Source organism: Tachyglossus aculeatus, chromosome 4 (genome assembly GCF_015852505.1).
Source record: "Tachyglossus aculeatus isolate mTacAcu1 chromosome 4, mTacAcu1.pri, whole genome shotgun sequence".
Classification (NCBI taxonomy): domain Eukaryota; kingdom Metazoa; phylum Chordata; class Mammalia; order Monotremata; family Tachyglossidae; genus Tachyglossus; species Tachyglossus aculeatus.
In genome coordinates, this window is record NC_052069.1 from 107,668,542 (window position 1) to 107,693,488 (window position 24,947).

General features: G+C 46.5%; 1 long non-coding RNA gene across 1 annotated transcript in view; it reads left to right on the top strand.

Moving 5' to 3' along the window:
- Window positions 1–1,447: 1,447 nt before the first annotated feature.
- The window catches only part of LOC119927295, a 40,528-nt gene continuing 17,028 nt past the window's right edge, over window positions 1,448–24,947 (top strand). The window contains exon 1 of the long non-coding RNA XR_005450396.1: window positions 1,448–1,565. This is a non-coding gene — a long non-coding RNA (uncharacterized LOC119927295). The remainder of the gene's footprint in view (window positions 1,566–24,947) is intronic.

A 24,947-nucleotide genomic window follows, 5' to 3' on the forward strand; every position in this document is an offset into this window, starting at 1 on the left:
GTTATAATTATTATTATAAGCGCTTACCAAATGACGTCGAGAAGCCCCAAAAACCACCAACGGCCTCGACGACTGTGATGGCGGGCGAGGCGACCCTCCTCCCTCAGCGGGCGCAGCCCGGGCCGCCGAGCCCCCTCACGGCCCCCGCGCCCGCCATCTTGGCACCTCCGCCTCCGCCCGCCGCCGACGTGTCCGACGCCACGTGCGCTACGTCGTGACGTCACCGCGTCCCCCCCTGCGTCGCCGCCTAGTCCCTCCGCCGGCCGGGCCCGTCTCTTTAGGCGGCGGGCCAATCAAGTAGCAAATTAACGACTAATTACCCACCCCCTTCCCCGGTGTCGCGATTGCCTGCAAGGGCGAAATGCAGAGCAATCCCAGGTTTCCTTCTCGATGGCTGCGAAGCAGCCCGAGGGCCGGGATGAGATGGGTGCGCATGCGCCTTAGGTCGGCTTTTTACCAAAAAAAAAAAGGCCTCTTGCTGAGTCCGGGAAGAGATGGGTGCGCATGCGCCTTAGCTCGGCTTTTTACAAAAAAAAAAAACCGTTCTAGCTACGAAGCAGCCCGAAGTTCGGGAAGAGATGGGTGCGCATGCGCCTCAGCTCGGCTTTTTACCAAAAAAAAAGGCCTCTTGCTGAGGTCCGGGAAGAGATGGGTGCGCATGCGCCTTAGCTCGGCTTTTTACAAAAAAAACACCTCTTGCTCTGGCTGCGAAGCCGCCCGGAGGCCGGGATGAGTTGGGTGCGCATGCGCCTTAGCTCGGCTTTTTACCAAAAAAAAAGGCCTCTTGCTGAGGTCCGGGAAGAGATGGGTGCGCATGCGCCTTAGCTCGGCTTTTTACCAAAAAAAAAAAAAAGACCTCTTGCTGAGGTCCGGGAAGAGATGGGTGCGCATGCGCCTTAGCTCGGCTTTTTACAAAAAAAAAAAACCTCTTGTTCTAGCTGCGAAGCAGCCCGAAGTTCGGGAAGAGATGGGTGCGCATGCGCCTTAGCTAGGATTTTTACCAAAAAAAAAAAGGCCTCTTGCTGAGGTCCGGGAAGAAATGGGTGCGCATGCGCCTTAGCTCGGCTTTTTACCAAAAAAACCCCACCTCTTGCTCTGGATGCGAAGCAGCCCGAAGTTCGGGAAGAGATGGGTGCGCATGCGCCTTAGCTAGGATTTTTACCAAAAAAAAGGCCTCTTGCTGAGGTCCGGGAAGAGATGGGTGCGCATGCGCCTTAACTCTGCTTTTTACCAAAAAAACCCCACCTCTTGCTCTGGCTGCGAAGCAGGCCGAAGTTCGGGAAGAGATGGGTGCGCATGCGCCTTAGCTCGGCTTTTCACCAAAAAAAAAAAAATCCTCTAGCCCTGGCTGCGAAGCAGCCCGAGGTCCGGGATGAGATGGGTGCGCATGCGCCTTAGCTCGGCTTTTTACAAAAAAACCCCCAAAAACCTCTTGCTCTTGCCCTGGCTGCGAAACAGCCCGAGGTCCGGGAAGAGAAGGGTGCGCATGCGCCTTAGGCTCGGCTTTTTACAACGAAAAAAAAACCGCTAGCTCTTGCTCTGGCTGCGAAGCAGCCCTAAGTCCGGTAAGAGATGGGTGCGCATGCGCCTTAGCTCGGCTTTTTACAAAGAAAAACAACCTCCAGCCCTGGCTGCGAAGCAGCCCAGGTCCGGGATGAGATAGGTGCGCATGCGCCTTAGCTCGGCTTTTTACCGAAAAAAGGCCTCTTGCTGAGGTCCGGGAAGAGATGGGTGCGCATGCGCCTTAGCTCGGCTTTTTACAAGAAAAACAACAACCTCTTGTTCTAGCTGCGAAGCAGCCCGAGGTCCGGGAAGAGGTGGGTGCGCATGCGCCTTAGCTCGGCTTTTTACGAAAAAAAACCCCTCTTGCCCTGGCTGCAAAGCAGCCCGAGGTCCGGGAAAAGACGGGTGCGCATGCGCCTTAAAAACCTCTTGCTCGGCTGCAAAGCAGCCCGAGGTTCGGGATGAGATGGGTGCGCATGCGCCTTAGCTCGGCTTTTTACAAAAAAAGAAAACCCTCTTGCTCTTGTTCTGGCTACGAAGCAGACCGAGGTCCGGGATGAGATGGGTGCGCATGCGCCTTAACTCGGCTTTTTACCAAAAAAAAACTCGGTTTAGCTGCGAAACAGCCCGAGATGGGTGCGCATGCGCCTTAGCTCGGCTTTAAAAAAAACTCGCGCACATGCGCACATCGTCGGGTGTCTCAATGACAACCGACAGGAGCGGAAGCCAAACTATCTGGAGCATGCGCAGTCAGGAGGGGGCGGGGCTTTGGTCGGTTGCTTGGATACTGCTTCGGGCGTGCCGGTTTATTCATTCATTCATTCATTCATTCAATCGCATTTATTGAGCGCTTCCTGTGTGCAGAGCACTGTACTAAGCGCTTGGGATGTACAAGTTGGCAAAGTCGGACACCAAACAAAACCTACTAACAAAATAAAATAAATAGACTAAATATGCACAAATAAAATAAAATGGGAGGGTTTTCTAGAGGAGGTGGATTTTAGGAGGCCTTTAAAGTCTAGGAGGCTTAGGGGAGACGTGAGTGTCGGGCCAGGAAGCAGCATAAGCAAAGGATTGAGGGTGGAAAATCAAAATTGAGTATTTTCTTTAAGTCCTGCCTCACCTTAATCCAACTTCAAGAGGGACATTAGTGTTTGACGGAGCAAAATGATCGATAACCCCTCCAATGAACAATGTGGCACTGAAGACGAGGGAACTGAGGCCCAGAGAAGTGAAGTGACTTCCCCAAAGTCACCCAGCTGACAGTTGGCAGAGCTGGGATTTGAACTCATGACCTCTGACTCCAAAGCCCAGTCTCTTTCCACTGAGCCATGCTGCTTCTCTGTATATATATATATATGCTATATAACATATACATATGTATATATGTTTGTACATATGTATTACTCTACTTATTTATTTTACTTGCACACATTTATTCTCTTAATTTTATTTTGTTAATATGTTTGGTTTCCCTTCAAAGCCCTACTGAGAGCTCACCTCCTCCAGGAGGCCTTCCCAGACTGAGCCCCCTCCTTCCTCTCCCCCTTCTCCCCCTCCCCATCCCCCCCTTACCTCCTTCCCCTCCCCATAGCACCTGTATATATGTATATATGTTTGCATGTATTTGTTACTCTATTTACTTATTTATTTTACTTGCACACATTTAATCTCTTTATTTTATTTTGTTAATATGTTTGGTTTCCCTTCAAAGCCCTACTGAGAGCTCACCTCCTCCAGGAGGCCTTCCCAGACTGAGCCCCCTCCTTCCTCTCCCCTTCTCCCCCTCCCCATCCCCCCTTACCTCCTTCCCCTCCCCACAGCACCTGTATATATGTATATATGTTTGCATGTATTTATTACTCTATTTACTTATTTATTTTACTTGTACACATTTATTCTCTTTATTTTATTTTGTTAATATGTTTGGTTTCCCTTCAAAGCCCTACAGAGAGCTCACCTCCTCCTGGAGGCCTTCCCAGACTGAGCCCCCTCCTTCCTCTCCCCCTTCTCCCCCTCCCCATCCCCCCTTACCTCCTTCCGCTCCCCACAGCACCTGTATATATGTATATATGTTTGCATGTATTTGTTACTCTATTTACTTATTTATTTTACTTGCACATATTTATTCTCTTTATTTTATTTGGTTAATGTGTTTGGTTTCCCTTCAAAGCCCTACTGAGAGCTCACCTCCTCCAGGAGGCCTTCCCAGACTGAGCCCCCTCCTTCCTCTCCCCCTTTTCCCCCTCCCCATCCCCCCTTACCTCCTTCCCCTCCCCACAGCACCTGTATATATGTATATATGTTTGCATGTATTTATTACTCTATTTACTTATTTATTTTACTTGCACATATTTATTCTCTTTATTTTATTTTGTTAATATGTTTGGTTTTGTTGTCTGTGTCCCCCTTCTAGACTGTGATCCCGCTGTCGGGTAGGGACCATCTCCATATGTTGCCAACTTGTACTTCCCAAGCGCTTAGTACAGTGCTCTGGACACAGTAAGCGCTCAGTAAATGCGATTGAATGAATTTATTGTGAATCGCCGTAACATACTTTATTATTTATTATTAAATAATTTATTTAGTATTAATATTAATTAATTAATATTATTGATTATATTAATTAATATAAATATTACAAAAACTTTATTATTTCAGATCCCAGTAATCCAAATTTCCTGATAATTCGGGTACCAAACTTAACTCCTGTTTCCTCCCAGAAAGAAACAGGATTTTGCCAAAAGCAGGAAGCATTAAATCTCACTTTGATGAACAAATCCTCAGTTAAGCAGCAATAGGACTACAGACGGTCCTCGACCTAAGGAGTTTCTGGTTACAAGGGGCAACATTTCTGCTTCTAAATTTACATCCTGTTTCAGCTTTACACCACATCATTTCGACTTTTCCTACTAGCCCCTTTATGACAAAGCTCCTGAATGAATGAGTGAAAGGAGAGTGGAAGGAGAGGCTCTTGGGGAGAGATTGAGAAAAAATTTATAAAAGCCACGAAGGGGGCGGGGGGTAGTTTAAAGTGGACAGGGAGTCAGAGGCTGGGGGGATTGATGATAATAATAATGATAATTAAATAATAATACTTTTTAGGTGCTTACTATGTGGCAGACATTGTACTAAGCACTGGGTTGGATGGGGTTTGTGGGAAGATCGTATCTTGGAACTGCCCTCTCTAGCCCTATATGATATTTTCGTCCCTTAAGAAGCAGTGAGGCCTAGTGGAAAGAGCATGGGGCCTGGGCATCAGAGGATCTGGGTTCTAATCCCAGAGCCACCACTTGTTTGCTGTGTGACCTCGGGCAAGCCATTTAACTTCTGTGCCTTAGCTACCTCATCTGAAAAATGGGGATTAAGATTGTGAGCTCCATGTGGACATGAACTGTGTCCAATCTTATTAGCTTGTGTCTACCCCGGCGTTTAGAACAGTGCTTGGCACATAGTAAGCGCTTAACAAATACCATAATAATAATTATTATTATGCAGGATGATCAGATCTCACAGTCGAAGTAGGAAGGAGAACAGGTATTGAATCCCTATTTTGCAGATGAGGGAACTAAGATACAGCGAAGTGAAGTGATTTTCCCGAAGTCACACAGTAGGGATGTGGTGGGTCCCGGATTGGAACCCAGGACCTCTGACTCTCAGGCCTGTGCTCTTTCCACTAGACCTCGCTTCTTCAGCCGAGAGGGAGAAAATGAGGGAGAAAGGGGTTTACCCGAAATAAAGATGGGGCAGCAGAAATCCAGGTTGTCTAGTATAAAAGCAGATGAATGATCACCCAGCTCAATACAAATGCATGAATGTAACTCTTTTACACATCAATAATTGGTTTAGAACACAATGCCAGGTTATGTGGCGAAAACTGGCGTCTCTAACCTTGGTTCAGGAATCAATCTCCCATTTGTACCATTGCTCCTAATGGAAAAATTTGTTCCGATTTACAGCGCTTTGAATTGAAGCAATTTTCAGAAACATTGTGCCTGAATTAATCAATCAATTGTATTTATTGAGCGCTTACTGTGTGCAGAGCACTGTACTAAGTTTGAAGACCGCCTGAATGGGCGGCTGGGAGAAAGGGCTGAGTCCTTCCTATTAACATGGTTCATCTAGGTAAGCAGTGGGGTCTAGTGCAAAGTGTACTAAGTGCTTAGTACAGTGCTCTGCACACAGTAAGTGCTCAATAAATACAATTGAATGAATGAATGCACAAACTTGGGCTCCTGAGCTCACTGTGGGCGGGGAATGTGTGGTTTATTGTTGTATTGTATCAATCAATCGTATTTATTGAGCGCTTAATGTGTGCAGAGCACTGTACTAAGCACTTGGGAAGTCCAAGTTGGCAACATATAGAGACGGTCCCTACCCAACAGTGGGCTCACAGTCTAGAAAGTCCTTAGTACAGTGCTCTGTACACTGTAAGCGCCTAATAAATACAATTAAATAAATAAATGAATGAATGACTGGGTTCTAATCCCAAGGACTGGCAGCTTTTTTTAAGTGGTATTTGTTAAGTGCTTACTATATGCCAGGCATTGTACTAAGCGCTGGGATAGATACAAGTTAATCAGGTTGGACACAGTCCCTGTCCTACATAGGGCTCGCAGTCTTAATGCCCATTTTACAGATGAGGTAACAGAGGTACAGAGAAGTGAAGGGATTTGCCCAAGGTCACCCAGCAGACAAGCGTCAGAGCTGGAATTAGAACCAGAATCTTCTGACACCCAAACCCGTGCGCTCTATCCACTAGGCCATGTTGTTTCTACACAGTTGCTTTTGTGTGACCTTCGGCAAGTCACTTAACTTCCCCGTGCCTCAGTTTCCTCATGTGTAAAACGAGGATTCAACTCTCTGTTATACCTCCTACTTAGTCCGTGAACCCCATATGGGACAGGGAGAATATGTCCAACCTAATTATATCTATCCAAGTGCTTAGTACAGTGCTTGGCACAAAGTAAGAGCTTAACAAGTACCATTATCATTTTTTCAAGAGACCGTCTATCGGTATTATTTAAGCCAATTTGACCTCTTTAGTCTGAGCCCAGCATCGAGGCACACAGAAATACACATAGGAATAAACAGATTCAGGAAGGCACACCCATCGTACTGTGATCAATTTGCATTTTTAAAATTCTTCTACAGTTCAGGATTTTCACTAGTTCAAAGTATACTCATTGTTGCCAACTTGTACTTCCCAAGCGCTTAGTACAGTGCTCTACACACAGTAAGTGCTCAATAAATACAATTGAATGAATGAATGAATGAATGGGAAGAAGGGGTTCTTGCATAGGTTCAGCGATTCCTTTCTGGAGCACCTAGTCCACGAACAGGAAAGGAAACAGATTGAATTTAATCATTATTAATGGACAGGACTTGGTGCAGGTGTATATGTAAGGCAATCTGTTAGTATGTTTGGTTTTGTTCTCTGTCTCCCCCTTTTAGACTGTAAGCCCACTGTTGGGTAGGGACTGTCTCTATATGTTGCCAATTTGTACTTCCCAAGTGCTTAGTACAGTGCTCTGCACATAGTAAGCGCTCAATAAATACGATTGATTGATTGATTGATTGACCGCAGCTAAGTAAAATTAAAAATTCTTGGTGGGCGAGAAAGAGACCAAAATTACTGCCCTCTAAACTGTAAGCTTCTTGTTGGCAGGAAATGGGTCTACCAACTATGATGTACTGCTACTCTCCCAAGAGCTTAGTACAGTGCTCTGCACACAGTAAGTGCTCAATAAATACAATTGAATGGATTGTTTTGGAGTTTCTGATAGCCAATTAGGATTCTTTCTACTTTGATATAGAAGGTGGTTTTATCTTTTCCCAGTTAGAGTATCAACTCTTGAACAGGACAACCAACTCATAACCTGACCCTTGAATAAATGACCAGGAGTCACAGGGGAAATGTAAATATAGTTATCAGCTAATCAGCTAACAAGCCACCAGTCCTGGAAGGTTGATGCATTCTCTTGCCTGGAGGAAGGGAATAGGATCAGTGAACTTCTTAAAGTCCCCTCTGATGCAATCAATCAATCGTATTTATTATCATTATTATTATTATTTATATTTATATTTTAATTATTATTATTATTAAAATAATAATAATGGTATTTGTTAAGTGCTTACTACATGCCAGGTACGGTTATAAACAAATTGGGGTTAGACACAGTCCCTGTCCCACATGGGGCTCACAGTCTCTATCCCCGTTTTAGAGGTGAGATTACAGTTACAGATGAGGTAACTGAGGCACAGAGAAGTTAAGTGACTTGTCCAGGATCACACAGCGGACCAGTGGCAGAGCCAGGATTAGAACCTCTGACCTTCTGATTCCCAGGCCTGAGTTGTATCCACTACACCAGGCAGCTTCTCTTATCGGTGCTTATTCATTCATTCAATCGTATTTATTGAGCGCTTACTGGGTGCAGAGCACTGTACTAAGCGCTTTCGAAGTACAAGTTGGCAACATATAGAGACGGTCCCTACCCAACAGTGGGCTCACAGTCTATGCTTATTGTGTGCAGAGCACTGCAATAAGCATTTAGGAGAGTACAACACAACAATATAACAGACACATTCCCCCGCCCACAGCGAGCTTGCAGTCAAGAGCGGGAGGCAGACATCAAGATAAATAAATAAATTCTGGATATGTACATAAGTGCTGCGGGGCTGGGCAGAGTGGTAAGGTGAATAAAGGGAGAGAGTCAGGGCGATGCAGACTCTGGGATTCTAGGATTCCTTCTTGCCTAAGCATCAGATTTGGGGAAGAGAAAAGAAAATGGGGTTTTACAGACCGGACCTTGGAGATTGCATCATTTGGCCCGTCATCGCCTGCTACTAGTATTACTTAGTCGTTTCCTTAAAAAGTGGTTGGGAAGAACCTCCCCCACTGCAAGCGTGACTCACTGGAGAACTTGATGGCTAGAATCACCGTCTGGGAAACAAAGAAAATTTGTTTTCTCTCTTTTTTAGTGGTCACGTGACAGTCCTTCTTGTTAGGTTCCTTTGCCATCTCAAATCAGTTCATTGCAGAGATTCAGATTTCAAGAAATCTGAATGTACCATAAATCCTGGTAGATAATCATTTTTGGTACCCTCCTCCAGGGCAAGTTGGTTAACATTTAGGCGTCAAAGGCTGGAAATCAATTAATCAATCATGTTTATTGAGCGTGAACTATGTGCGGAACGTTGCACTAAGCCTTTGGGAGAGTAAAATGTAACAACAGCAGTTGGTTGATGACAGCTTCGACGGTCCATTGTGGAGCTATACATTGAGTTGTCCTTGGCACTTAAAGACGTTCCTGAAGAAGAAATTCACCTAAGAGGGAGAATTTTGACTGAAAAGCCCAGTGTAGGTCCCACAGTCCTGACCACGGTGTGCTGACAGAAAGACCATCTTTTTTTAACGGTGTTTGTTAAGCACTTACAGTGTGCCAGGCACTGTAATAATAAAGATGATATTTGTTAAGCGCTTGCTATGTGTAAAAGCACTGTTCTAAGCACTGGGGAGGTTACAAGGTGATCAGGTTGTCCCACCGGGGGCTCACAGTTTTAATCCCCGTTTTCCAGATGAGGTCACTGAGGCCCAGAGAAGTGAAGTGACTTGCCCAAAGTCACACAGCTGACAGTTGGCGGAGCCGGGATTTGAACCCCTGACCTCTGACTCTAAAGCCCGGGCTCTTTCCCCTGTACTAAGCACTGGGGTATCATCATCATCATCAATCGTATTTATTGAGCGCTTACTATGTGCAGAGCACTGTGCTATGCGCTTGGGAAGTACAAATTGGCAACATATAGAGACAGTCCCTACCCAACAGTGGGCTCACAGTCTAGAAGGGGGAGACAGAGAACAAAACCAAACATACTAACAAAATAAAATAAATAGAATAGATATGTAGTAGTAAAATAAATAAATAAATAGAGTAATAAATATGTACAAACATCTATACATATATACAGGTGCTGTAGGGAAGGGAAGGAGGTAAGATGGGGGGATGGAGAGGGGGACGAGGGGTAGTCACATGTCTGCTGTGTGATCTTGGGCAAGTCACTTAACTTCTCTGGGCCTCTGTTACCTCATCTGTAAAATAGGGATTAAGACTGTGAGCCCCACATGGGACAACCTGATCACCCTGTATCCTCCCCAGCGCTTAGAACAGGGCTTTGCACCTAGTAAGCGCTTAACAAATGCCAATCATTATTATTATTATTATTATTATTACAAGCTAGCCAGGTTGGACACAGTCTCTGTCGCACAAGCGGCTCACAGTCTCCATCCCCATTTGACAGATGAGGGAACTGGGACGCAGAGGAAATGAAGTGACTTGCCCAAGGTCACACAGCAGACAAGTAGCAGAGCCAGAATTAGAACCCAGGTTCTTCTGAATCCCAGGCCCAACCGCCATCCACTAGGCCACACTGCTGTCTGTTGTTGGGTGGTCATTCCCGTTTGGAGCATCGCCTTAGCTTTCGCCTCCTCGTTGCTGGTTCCGTCTGGAGCCAGCAAAGAGCCTCCCTTTTCTCGATCGTGGTAGGACACGCTGTTGGATCCTCACCAACCTTTTCCTGGGCTCTTAAAACATTTCTTCTGTCCTGCTGGGTTTTGGTTTCCCAGTACAGCACTCTGGATTCACTCTCGCATGTCCCACGCAGCGTTAAACGTGGTGCGGTGATGCCGGGAGACGGACTTCATTCGAGAACCGCCTTGCCGTTCGACGCCGATCAATCAATCAATCGTATTTATTGAGCGCTTACTGTGTGCAGAGCACTGGACTAAGTGCTTGGGAGGTACAAGCTGGCAACATATAGAGACAGTCCCTACCCAACAGTGGGCTCACAGTCTAGCAGTCTAGTCTACCTCCTTCCCTTCCCCACAGCACCTGTATATATGTATATATGTTTGTACATATTTTTTACTCTATTTATTTATTTATTTTATTTGTACATATCTATTCTATTTATTTTATTTTGTTAGTATGTTTGGTTTTGTTCTCTGTCTCCCCCTTTTAGACTGTGAGCCCACTGTTGCGTAGGGACTGTATATGTTGCCAATTTGTACTTCCCAAGCGCTTAGTACAGTGCTCTGCACATAGTAAGCGCTCAATAAATACGATTGATGATGATGATGATGATAGAAGGGGGAGACAGAGAACAAAACCAAACATACTAACAAAATCAAATAAATAGAATAGATATTTACAAGTAAAATAAATAAATAGAGTAATAAATATGTACAAACATATATCCATATATACAGGTGCTGTGGGAAAGGGAAGGAGGTAAGATGCGGGGGATGGAGAGGGGGACGAGGGGGAGAGGAAGGAAGGGGCTCAGTCTGGGAAGGCCTCCTGGAGGAGGTGAGCTCTCAGAAGGGAGGAAGAGAGCTAGCTTATGATCATAGACCATAAACTCCTTACCACTGGCCTTAAAGCGCTCGGTCATCTCACCCCATCCTACCTCACTTCACACACGCGGCTCATCCCCTATCTCATCATCTATCTCCCCGCCGACCTCTTTCCCGCATCTTCCCTCTCTCCCCCTCCATAAATGCCGGACCACCGCTCTCCCTCCCTTCAAAACATTATTCAGGTCACGTCTCCTCTGAGAGGCCTTCCCCACTTAAGCCCTCTTTTAATAATAATAGTAATTATGGTATGTGTTAAGTGCTTACTATGTGCCAAGCGCCGTTCTAAGCCCTGGGGTAGTTACAAGATAATCGGGTTGGACGCAATCCCCGTCCCACATAGGACTCACGGTCTTGACCCCCATTTTACAGATGGGGGAGCTGAAGCACAGAGAAGCTAAGTGGCTTTCCCAGGGTCACAGCAGTCAACTGGCAGAGCCAGGATTAGAACCCATAACCCTGTGACTCACAGGCCTGCGCGCTACCCATTAGGCCATGTTGCTTCGCATACCCGGCTCACTCTCCCTTCCGCATCATCTATGCACTTGGCTCTGTGACCTTTGGACGTTTGATATCCTCCCCACACCCAGCCCCACAGCGCTTATGTACATTTCTTTAAAGTAAATATCATATATTATAAATGACTTATTCATTCACCTTAATGTCTGCCTCCCCCCGCTAAACTGTAAGCTCTTTATGGACAGGGAACGGGCCTGCCTAATTCTTCTGTATTGTACTCTCCCAAGCGTTCAGTACAGTACTCTCTGCACATAGCAAGCGATCAATAGATGCCATCGACTGACTGACTGATGCATGAGATTGTTGAAATAGTTCCAGGAGTTGGATGTGACACCTGGGTGGAGCCCAGGTTTCATGGTCACAGAGGAGGTCGGGCAATGAACGCTCCACCTCTGTAGACCTGTAGCTTGGCCTGGGGGCTGATTCATCCATTCATTCGGTTGTATTTATTGAGTCATCATCATCAATCGTATTTATTGAGCGCTTACTGTGTGCAAAGCACTGTACTAAGCTCTTGGGAGAGTGCAATCTAGCAACAAACAGACACATTCCTGCCCACGACGAGCTCAGTCTAGAGGGGCAGGCAGACATTAATAGAAATAAATAAATAGATAAATGAATGAATAAATAAATAAATGACATTTATATACAGCTATATACATAGGTACTGTGGGGATGGGAGGGAGGGTGAATGAAAGAGCAAGTAAAAGCAGCGTGGAAGGGAGTGGGAGAAGAAGAGAGGAGGGCTTAGTCAGGGAAGGCTTCCTGGAGGAGATGTGCCTCCAATAAAGTTTTGAAGTGGGAGATTCTGATCCCGTACTGCCTTCGCACTCTTCTGATAATTTCCCAAAGGATGGACTGGTCTCCTCGATTTGGTTTTCTAACTTCTTGGTCTATCCATGGCCAAGTGGAAAGAGCAGGGCCCTGAGAGTCAGAGGACCCGACTCGTACCTGCTGGGTGACCATGGGCAAGTCGCTTCACTGCTCCGTGCCTCAGTTTCCCCAACCACAAGATGGGGATTCAATACCCGTTCTCCCTTCTACTTAGACTGTGAGCCCTAAATGGGACAGGAACTCTGTCTGACCCGATTATCCTGTCAGCGCTTAGAACAGTGCTAGACACATAATAATAATAATGATGGCATTTATTAAGCGCTTACTATGTGCAAAGCACTGTTCTAAGCGCTGGGGAGGTTACAAGGTGATCAGGTTGTCCCAAGCGGGGCTCACAGTCTTTGTCCCCGTTTTACAGTCGAGGGAACTGAGGCCCAGAGAAGTTAAGTGTTGGGTAGGGACTGTCTCTATATGTTGCCAGCTTGTCCTTCCCAAGCGCTTAGTACAGTGCTCTGCGCACAGTAAGTGCTCAATAAATACGATTGATTGATTAAGTGACCTGCCCAAAGTCACACAGCTGACAACCCATGTCCTCTGACTCCAAAGCCCGGGCTCTTTCCACTGAGCCACGCTGCTTCACATAGTAAGGGCTTAATAAGTATTAGGGTTATTATTAATAACATCATCGTCATCACCGCGTCATTGGCGAGTGTTGCCTAGGTAGCAGAATTCTGTGATGGCATTAGCTCTGGGCTGCCAATATAATTTTTTTTTGGTTGAGTTCTTTGGTTTCCCTGGTTCCGGCAGATCCAGCCCCGTAGTTTTCTCTAGACTTACCGTCAACCTATAACCCCTGACTGATTCGGTGAAGTGGTCTACAGCGGGCCGGCATTTGCGTGTCTTCTTGGGCGTGTGGAGCTCAGTCATCTTCCTCAGAGGGTAATTCCTAAATGACTGTCTCTAGGACTCTGAATGGCTCTAGCGTCTCAAAGTCTGGGAGTAGGAAGATTTTCCCGGAGGAGCAGAAGCATATTCTATCACGTGATCCAGCTCTGTCGTCACATCGTCCAACAGGCCTGTTAAGAATAAATTAAATCAGGGCCATCGAGGCATCCCTGCTTTACTCCACTGGCAACAGGGAATGAATCCGACAAGACAGCCTCGGTCTCCCTGGCCAGCCACGCCACCGCAAAGCAAAGGAATAGCCCCAGCCCCGATGGCTCAGTGGAAAGAGCCCGGGCTTTGGAGTCAGAAGTCATGGGTTCAAATCCCGGCTCCGCCACATGTCTGCCGTGTGACCTTGGGCAAGTCACTTAACTTCTCTGAGCCTCAGCTACCTCAGCTGTAAAATGGGGATTGACTGTGAGCCCCACGTGGGACCACCTGATCACGTTGTATCCCCCCCAGCGCTTAGAACAGCGCTTTGCGCATAGTAAGTGCTTAACAAATGCCATCATCATCAAATGATTTCATAAGGCTTTTCTATCAATCAGTTGCATTTATGGAGCACTAACTGGGGGCAGAGCAGAGTACAATATAACAGGGTTGGTAGACGATGAAAGTTATGGGGTTTTTTTCATGGTATCTGTTAATCATCATCAATCGTATTTATTGAGCGCTTACTATGTGCAGAGCACTGTACTAAGCGCTTGGGAAGTACAAATTGGCAACATATAGAGACAGTCCCTACCCAACAGTGGGCTCACAGTCTAATCACTTACTATGTGTCAAACACTGTTCTGAGAGGCGAGGTAAGTACGAGTTAATCAGGTCGGACGGTTCCTGTTCTACATGAGGCCCACCGTTTAAATAGCAGGGAGAGCAGGTATTTAATCCCCATTTTACAGTTGAAGAAACTGAGGCATAGAGAAGTAAAGTGATTTGCCCAAGGTCAGACAGCAGGCAATTGGCAGAGCTGGAATACAGCATCTATTAAGCGCTTAGAACAGTGCTTTGCACATAGTGTCTGTCTCCCCCTTTTAGACTGTGAGCCCACTGTTGGGTAGGGACTGTCTCTATATGTTGCCAACTTGTACTTCCCAAGCGCTTAGTACAGTGCTCTGCACACAGTAAGCGCTCAATAAATACGATTGATTGATTGATTAATAAATGCCATTATTACTATTAAGCGCTGACTTCGTGCAGAGCACTGTACTAAGTGCTGGGAAAGAGTATACAGATGGGAATTAATTAATTAATAAATAATGGCATTTGTTAAGCGCTTACTATGTGCAAAGCACCGTTCTAAGCACTGGGAGGAGGATATAAGGTGATCAGGTTGTCCCCCGTGGGGCTCACAGTCTTAATCCCCATTTTACAGATGAGGTAACTGAGGCTCAGAGAAGTTAAGTGACTTGCCCAAGGTCACACAGAATTGAAAAACAGAGTGACCTGGTGGAAAGAGCGTGGGACTGGAAGGCAGAGGACCCGGGTTCTAATTCCGACTCTGCCACTTGTCTGCTGTGTGACCTTGGGCAAGTCACTTCCCTTTTCTGTGCCACAGTTACCTCATCTGTAAAATGGGGATTAAGACTGAGCCCTCTTGGGGACAGGGACTGTGTCCAGCCCAATTCTTTTGTATCTACCCCAGCGTGTAAAAGTTTTTTGGTTATGCAGACCTGTTTTTGGTTGAAATAACCACAACACAGTGCTATTGTTGTGTTTTAGCATCATGACCCAGGAGGAAATTGCCTTGCTTGGCTCTGCGCTCTTCTCTGCCCATTTTGCACCATTTCTATTGCCTCCCCTAAAATCCACTAGCCCAATTCCTCTTGTTCTGTCCTCAGTGGAGACGAAGAGCGATGTTTATATAATAGAAAATATGAAACGATAAGAAATGCCAAACTCAATACTATCGATTAATCGATTGATCCAGGTCAGTATTCTGCCTCTGACAGTGGCAACTAAGGATGTTTGAAGGAACAGTGTGAAGGATGCCTTCCTTCCTCCATTCTTATCATTAGTCAGAGGGGCCTGGGTTCTAATTCCGACTCCACCACTTGTCTGCTGTGTGACCTTGGGCAAGTCACTTCACTTCTCTGTGCCTCAGTTCCCTCATCTGTAAAATGGAGGCTAAGACTGAGCCCCATGTGGGACGGGGGCTGTGTCCAACCTGATTAGACTGTGAGCCCGTTGCTGGTAGGGACCGTCTCTATATGTTGCCAACTCGTACTTCCCAAGCGCTTAGTACAGTGCTCTGCACACAGTAAGCGCTCAGTAAATACGATTGAATAAATGACTGAATGATTAGCTTGTATCTACCCCAGCACTCAGAGCAGCGCTTGACACATGAAAAGAGCCTAACAAATACAATCTTTGTTATTAGAAATCCATCTTCTAACATCCCAGACTTTTCTGATAATGCACAATGGGCCTAAGAGTTTGTTTCAGTCCTTCCACATCTCTAATGTTTCCCTTTAAGAGCCCCATCATGGACTTCTTAACCTTAAATCTTCTTGACCAAGAAGATTTATCCTTCTTGACTATGTTGGTACCTTCCCCTTCTCAATATGCTGCACCCCTTCAGGTCCCCTACGGGCCTATTTGCTCTTTTCCACAGAATAAGAGCATGTGCGTGGCGTTGCACTCATTCATTCAATCGTATTTATTGAGCGCTTACTGTGTGCAGAGCACTGTACTAAGCGCTTGGGAAGTACAAGTTGGCAACATATAGAGACGGTCCCCGCCCAACAACGGGCTTACAGTCTAGAAGGGGGAGACAGACAGCAAAACAAAACATGTAGACAGGTGTCAAAGTCATCAGAACAAATAGAATTAAAGCTATATGCACATCATTAGACATCTTTTAGACTGTGATCCCACTGTTGGGTAGGGACTCTCTCTATATGTTGCCAACTTGTACTTCCCAAGCGCTTAGTACAGTGCTCTGCACACAGTAAGCACTCAATAAATACAATTGATGATGATGATGATGATGACTGTCTCTATTTGTTGCCAAATTGTACTTCCCAAGCGCTTAGCACAGTGCTGTGCACACAGTAAGTGCTCAATAAATACGATTGATTACGATTGATGATCATTAACAAGATAAATAGAATAGTAAATAGGTACAAGTAAAATAACCCTCCCCCAACACATCATGTGACCCAAGCACCAGGCCACCACTAAGTAAGGAAGAGTGATACTGAGCCACGCTGCTTCAAGTGACCCCCTTACATAACACCTGTATATATTGATTTATTTTATTTGTACATATTTATTCTATTTATTTTATTTTGCTAATATGTTTTGTTCTCTGTCTCCCCCTTCTAGACTGTGAGTCCACTGTTGGGTAGGGACCGTCTCTCTATGTTGCCAACTTGGACTCCCCAAGCGCTTAGTCCAGTGCTCCGCACACAGGAAGCGCTCAATAAATACGATTGAATGAATGAATGATAAAGCCAGAAGCGTCCAGGGTGAGGTGACCCACCACACCTCTCCCACGGCCCCCAAACCTTGCATTTAGAGAATAATAATTACCTGTACTTACCTTTCCATGTCCTGCTCCATATCCTGTCACCTGCCAATTTGGGCTTTGACCTTTTCCCACCCCTGGCCTCTGGTGGAGAAAACAAGTGATATTTTCTGGTGGTGCAAGGCTGTTCTAACAGCCAGAGAAAGCAATATTGTCCCGTTTTACATCCTGCTACTGGGAGTTTAGAACGAAGTCGAAAAGTAGGCTAGTGAGGGAAAACCACACCAAAATAATGATAATGATAATAATAATAATAATAATAATAATAGCATTGCACAAACCACTAGCCACAGTCAAAAAGTAGGCTAGTGAGGGAAAACCACACCAAAATAATGATAATAATAATAATAATAATAATAACAATAATAATAATAATAATAATAATAACATTGCACAAACCACTAGCCACAGTCAAAAAGTAGGCTAGTGAGGGAAAACCACACCAAAATAATGATAATAATAATAATAATAATAATAATGATAATAATAATAATAATAATAATAGCATTGCACAAACCACTAGCCACAGTCCATGGAAGGGGGAGTCCCCAGCCCTCTCACCGCACTCCCTCCCATATGGTCCTAACTCTGAGACTCCGGGGAATCCTGCCCTCGGTCCCCCGCTGTGCTCATTCCCCTAAGACAAGCAGCGTGGCCCAGTGCCTAGAGCACCGGCTGAAGGCAGAAGGACCTGGGTTCTAATCCCGGCTCCGCCACTTGCCTGCGGCGTGACTTTGGTCAAGTCACTTCGCTTCTCCGGGCCTCAGTTACCGCATCTGTAAAACGGGTTGCGTTTCTGACTTCATTGATGTCACACTGCAACAAGTCGAAGAGTACTCCATTACCAGAAAGCAAGAGAAGCAATATGGTCTAGTGGAAAGATCAGGGGCCTGGGAATAAGACCAAAGGCTCACCTTCTCTGTCTCCTCTGTTCTCTGTCTCTCCCTTTTAGACTGTGAGCCCACTGTTGGGTAGGGACTGTCTCTATAAGTTGCCAACTTGTACTTCCCAAGCGCTTAGTACAGTGCTCTGCACACAGTAAGCGCTCAATAAATACGATTGATGATGATGATGTTGACCTCCTCCAAGAGGCCTTCCCAGACTAAGCCCCTCTTTTCCTCAGCTCTCCCTTCCCTCTCCATCCCCCTGACTCACTCCCTTTGCTCTACCCCCCCGCCCCACCACATTTATGTATATATGCACATATCTATAATTCCATTTATTTATATGAATACCTGTTTACTTGTTTTGATGTGCATACCTATAATTCTGTTTATTTATATTGATGCTTTTGATGCCTGCTTACTTGTTTTGATGTCTGTCTCCCCCCTTCTAGATTGTTGTGGGCAGGGATTGTCTCTAATGCTGAACTGTACTTTCCAAGCGCTCTGCACACAGTAAGCGCTCAATAAATACAATTGAATTAATGAACAAATGACCCTGAGCCCCATGTGGGACAGAATAATGATAATAATGATGATGGCATTTGTTAGGCGCTTACTCTGTGCCAAGTACTGTTTTAAGTGCTGGGGGAGTTACAAGGTGATCAGGTTGTCCCGAGTGGGGCTCACAGTCTTAATCCCCATTTTATAGATGAGGTAACTGAGGAAAGTCACACAGCTGACTAGTGGGGGAGGCGGGATTAGAACCCACAACTTCTGACTCCCAAGCCTGTGCTCTTTCCGCTAAACCACGCTACTTCTCCAACCTGATTATCTCGTATCTACCCCCGTGCTTAGTACAGTGCCAGGCACATTGTAAGAGCTTAACCATTACCACTAAAAAAAAAAAAAAATTAGGTATCTCCTCCAAGAACCCTGGCACTTATCCAGGTTTCACAGTCATGGAGTTACCGGAAAAGGCAAAGGAAACGGCTGGGCTCCGGGGGCTATTTGGGCAAATTGAGGGTTAAAATCAAAGGGCTCCTGGGACTGTTTAACTCCAGCTGTGAAAGGATGTTGGGGTAAGAAGCAGAGGGAGAGAAAACCACTAAAGTCAACAGCGTGGGTATCAAGCTCTCTAATTTCTCAGAAATGAGCCATATAAATTCAGGATGTGATAAAGCTGTCAGTTACCCGCTCAGACCACAATTTGCAGCCCGGTGGCCCGAATGCGGGCAGGTTTCAGCTTACCCTGCAAACTGGCAAGGCCGAGAAAGGACTTAACTCTTTGGAAATAAGCAAGTGAAGGACTTTTACGAGAAGTCGGACAACAGAGGCCTACATAAGGGTATTACTCTCCACTTCAATCCATACTTCATGCTGCTGCCCGGATTATCTTTGTCCAGAAACGCTCGGGGCATATTACTCCCCTCCTCAATAATCTCCAGTGGCTACCAATCAATCTGCGCATCAGGCAGAAACTCCTCACCCTGGGCTTCAAGGCTGTCCATCACCTCGCCCCCTCCTACCTCACCTCCCTTCTCTCCTTCTATAGCCCAGCCGGCACCCTCCGCTCCTCCACCGCTGATCTCCTCACCGTACCTCGCTCTCGCCTGTCCCGCCATTGACCCCTGGCCCACGTCATCCCCCGGACCTGGAATGCCCTCCTTCTGCCCATTCGCCAAGCTAGCTCTCTTCCTCCCTTCAAGGCCCTACTGAGAGCTCACCTCCTCCAGGAGGCCTTCCCAGACTGAGCCCCCTCCTTCCTCTCCCCCTCATCCCCCTCTCCATCCCCCCATCTTACCTCCTTCCCTTCCCCACAGCACCTGTATATATGTATATATGTTTGTACCTATTTATTACTCTATTTTACTTGTACATATCTATTCTATTTATTTTATTTTGTTAGTATGTTTGGTTTTGTTCTCTGTCTCCCCCTTTTAGACTGTGAGCCCACTGTTGGGTAGGGACTGTCTCTATATGTTGCCAATTTGTACTTCCCAAGCGCTTAGTACAGTGCTCTGCACATAGTAAGCGCTCAATAAATACGATTGATGATGATGATGATAATAGTGGTATCTATCAAGGACTATATTCAGCAGTGGATGAGATACACAATAATCAGGTCGGACACATCCCCAGTCCCAAATGGGGCCCACAGTCTAAGTAGAAGGAAGAACGTAGTACATTCCTGTTTTCCAGATGAGGACACTGAGGCCCATTGAAATTAAGTGACTTGCCCAAGGTCATGCAGCAGACAGGTGGGAGAGCTGAAATTAGAACTAGGATTTTTCTACCTCTCCTTCCCCCCGACTCCCCCCAGTATCATGTTCTTTCCCTAGGCCATATGCTGCTTCCTGAGAGGAGTCCACATATCCTCTCCAGGGTCCCTTCTGGGTCTCAGGCTCGATCCATTCTGTGATTCAGTCCATGCTGTGGAACAACGTAGCCTAGTGGAAAGAACATGAGCCTGGGAATCAGAGGTTCTGGGTTCTAATCCTGATCCTCCACTTGCCTGCCCTGTCACCTTGGGCAAGTCAATTCACTTCTCTGTGCCTCAGTTCCAAGTGTGGCTCTTTAAAAAGGAAAGTGAAAGGGTATTGGCTAACAGAGAGCGAGGAGGGCAGAGAGAGGAAGGGAGGAAAGCTTGTTTTATTAATAACAACAACAACAATAAAATAATAATAATAATATGCCAGGCACTGTATTAAGCACTGGGGTAGATAATAATAATAATAATAATGATTGCATTTATTAAGCGCTTACTATCATCCTCAATCGTATTTATTGAGCGCTTACTGTGTGCAGAGCACTGTACTAAGCACTTGGGAAGTACAAATTGACAACATACAGAGACAGTCCCTACCCAACAGTGGGCTCACAGTCTAAAAGAGTGGGCTCACAGTCTATGTGCAAAGCACTGTTCTAAGTGCTGGGGAAGTTACAAGGTGGTTAGGTTGTCCCACAAGAGGTTCACAGTCTTAATCCCTATTTTACAGCTGAGGTAACTGAGGCCCAGAGAAGTGAAGTGACTTGCCCAAAGTCACACAGCTGACAGTTGGCGGAGCCGGGATATGAACCCATGACCTCTGACTCCAAAGCCCGAGCTCTTTCCACTGAGCCACGCAAGATCATTGTGTTGGACACAGTCCCTGTTCCACATAGGGCTCACAGTCTTAAAACCCATTTTACAGATGAGGAAACTGAGGCACAGAGACGTGACGTGACTTGCCCAAGGTCACACAGCAGACAAATGACAGAGCCAGGATTATTAATAATAATGATAATAATAATGGTATTTGTTAAGCACTTACAATGTGCCAAGTACTGTTCTAAGCACTGGAATAGATACAAGTTTATCAGGTTGCCCCGGGGGGCTCACAGTCTTAATCCCCATTTTCCAGATGAGGTAACTGAGGCACAGAGAAGTTAAGTGACTTGCCCAAAGTCACACAGCTGACAAGTGGCGGAGCGGAGATTAGAAGCCACAATCTCTGACTCCCAAGCCCGGGTGCTTTCCACTAAGCCACACTGCTTCCCTCTAGTCAGGGTGGTGTAGGAGATAAGAATCAAATAATCTTAGGGCTGGAAGGGACCCTGAATTGTAATCAATTCTTTCACACAGCTCACCGTACCTCCCTTTTCGATCACGGTTCTATCATTCCCTCTAGACCGTAAACTCGTTGTGGGCAGGGAATGTGTCTCCTGACTCTGTTTTATTCTACCCTCCCAAGAGCTTAGCATAGTGCTCTGTACAAAGGCAATGTTCAATAAATACCACTGATTGATTGTTGAGTGGAGGCCCCCTCTTTGTCAGTGGCTATCGAGAAGATGTGGTCAGGAATTTCCCCTTAAAACCCTCCATAAGCACGAATGCAGTTCTATCACTCGCTCAATCAATCAATCATATTTATTGAGCAGCTAGGAGGGTACAGTAAAACAGAATTAGCAGACATGTTCCTTGCCCATAATGAATTATGACGGATAATAGTGGGATTTGTTAAACACTAGGTGTGAAGTACTCTGGCTGATTCAGGATGATTAATAATAATGATGATGGCATTTGTTAATTGCCGACTATGTGCAAAGCACTGTTCTAAGCGCTGGGGAGGTTGCAAGGTGATCAGGTTGTCCCACGTGGGGCTCACAGTCTTAATCCCCATTTTACAGATGAGGTAACTGAGGCACAGAGAAATTAAGTGACTCATCATCATCATCATCATCATCAATCGTCTTTATTGAGCGCTTACTATGTGCAGAGCACTGTACTAAGCGCTTGGGAAGTACAAATTGGCAACATATAGAGACAGTCCCTACCCAACAGTGGGCTCACAGTCTAAAAGGGAGAGACAGAGAACAAAACCAAATGGCAGCAAACCTTGTGACTCCCAGGCCCCTACCCTGTCCCCATGCAGCAGATAAATGGCAGCAAACATTGTGACTCCCAGGCCCCTACCCTGTCATCATCAATCGTATTTATTGAGCGCTTACTATGTGTAGAGCACTGTACTAAGCGCTTGGGAAGTACAAATTGGCAACATATAGAGACAGTCCCTACCCAACAGTGGGCTCACAGTCTAAAAGGGGGAGACAGAGAACAAAACCAAATGGCAGCAAACCTGGTGACTCCCAGGCCCCTACCCTGTCCCTTCGCAGCAGACAAATGGCAGCAAACCTTGTGACTCTCAGGCCCCTACCCTGTCCCCATGCAGCAGACAAACGGCAGCAAACCTTGTAACTCCCAGGCCCCTATCCTGTCCCCATGCAGCAGACAAATGGCAGCAAACCTTGTGACTCCCAGGCCCCTACCCTGTCATCCTCAATTATATTTCTTGAGCGCCAACTATGTGCAGAGCACTGTACTAAGCGCTTGGGAAGTACAAATTGGCAACATATAGAGACAGTCCCTACCCAACAGTGGGCTCACAGTCTAAAATGGGGAGACAGAGAACAAAACCAAATGGCAGCAAACCTTGTGACTCCCAGGCTCCTACCCTGTCCCCATGCAGCAGATAAATGGCAGCAGACATTGTGCCTCCCAGGCCCCTACCCTGTCATCATCAATCGTATTTATTGAGCGCTTACTATGTGTAGAGCACGGTACTAAGCGTTTGGGAAGTACAAATTGGCAACATATAGAGACAGTCCCTACCCAACAGTGGGCTCACAGTCTAAAAGGGGGAGACAGAGAACAAAACCAAATGGGAGCAAACCGTGTGACTCCCAGGCCCCTACCCTGTCCCCATGCAGCAGATAAATGGCAGCAACCTTGTGCCTCCCAGGCCCCTACCCTGTCATCATCAATCGTATTTATTGAGCGCTTACTATGTGTAGAGCACTGTACTAAGCGCCTGGGAAGTACAAATTGGCAACATATAGAGACAGTCCCTACCCAACAGTGGGCTCACAGTCTAAAAGGGGGAGACAGAGAACAAAACCAAATGGCAGCAAAACTTGTGACTCCCAGGCCCCTACCCTGTCCCTTCGCAGCAGACAAATGGCAGCAAACCTTGTGACTCCCAGGCCCCTACCCAGTCCCCATGCAGCAGACAAACGGCAGCAAACCTTGTAACTCCCAGGCCCCTATCCTGTACCCATGCAGGAGACAAATGGCAGCAAACCTTGTGACTCCCAGGCCCCTACCCTGTCATCATCAATCGTATATATTGAGTGCTTACTATGTGCAGAGCACTGTACTAAGCGCTTGGGAAGTACAAATTGGCAACATGTAGAGACAGTCCCTACCCAACAGTGGGCTCACAGTCTAAAAGGGAGAGACAGAGAACAAAACCAAATGGCAGCAAACCTGGTGACTCCCAGGCCCCTACCCTGTCCCTACGCAGCAGACAAACGGCAGCAAACCTTGTCACTCCCAGGCCTCTACCCTGTCCCCATGCAGCAGACAAATGGTAGCAAACCTTGTGACTCCCAGGCCCCTACCCTGTCATCATCAATCGTATTTATTGAGCGCTTACTATGTGCAGAGCACTGTACTAAGCGCTTGGGAAGTACAAATTGGCAACATATAGAGACAGTCCCTACCCAACAGTGGGCTCACAGTCTAAAAGGGAGAGACAGAGAACAAAACCAAATGGCAGCAAACCTGGTGACTCCCAGTCCCCTACCCTGTCCCTACGCAGCAGACAAACGGCAGCAAACCTTGTCACTCCCAGGCCTCTACCCTGTCCCCATGCAGCAGACAAATGGTAGCAAACCTTGTGACTCCCAGGCCCCTACCCTGTCATCCTCAATTATATGTATTGAGCGCCAACTATGTGCAGAGCACTGTACTAAGCGCTTGGGAAGTACAAATTGGCAACGTATAGAGACGGTCCCTACCCAACAGTGGGCTCACAGTCTAAAAGGGGGAGACAGAGAACAAAACCAAATGGCAGCAAACCTTGTGATTCCCAGGCTCCTACCCTGTCCCCATGCAGCAGATAAATGGCAGCAGACATTGTGCCTCCCAGGCCCCTACCCTGTCATCATCAATCGTATTTATTGAGCGCTTACTATGTGTAGAGCACTGTACTAAGCGCTTGGGAAGTACAAATTGGCAACATATAGAGAAAGTCCCTACCCAACAGTGGGCTCACAGTCTAAAAGGGGGAGACAGAGAACAAAACCAAATGGCAGCAAACCTTGTGACTCCCAGGCCCATACCTTGTCCCTTCGCAGCAGACAAATGGCAGCAAACCTTGTGACTCCCAGGCCCCTACCCTGTCCCCATGCAGCAGACAAACGGCAGGAAACCTTGTAACTCCCAGGCCCCTATCCTGTCCCCATGCAGCAGACAAATGGCAGCAAACCTTGTGACTCCCAGGCCCCTACCCTGTCATCATCAATTGTATTTATTGAGCGCTTACTATGTGCAGAGCACTGTACTAAGCGCTTGGGAAGTACAAATTGGCAACATATAGAGACAGTCCCTACCCAACAGTGGGCTCACAGTCTAAAAGGGAGAGACAGAGAACAAAACCAAATGGCAGCAAACCTGGTGACTCCCAGGCCCCTACCCTGTCCCTACGCAGCAGACAAACGGCAGCAAACCTTGTCACTCCCAGGCCCCTACCCTGTCCCCATGCAGCAGACAAATGGTAGCAAACCTTGTGACTCCCAGGCCCCTACCCTGTCATCCTCAATTATATGTATTGAGCGCCAACTATGTGCAGAGCACTGTACTAAGTGCTTGGGAAGTACAAATTGGCAACGTATAGAGACCGTCCCTACCCAACAGTGGGCTTACAGTCTAAAACGGGGAGACAGAACAAAACCAAATGGCAGCAAACCTTGTGACTCCCAGGCTCCTACCCTGTCCCCATGC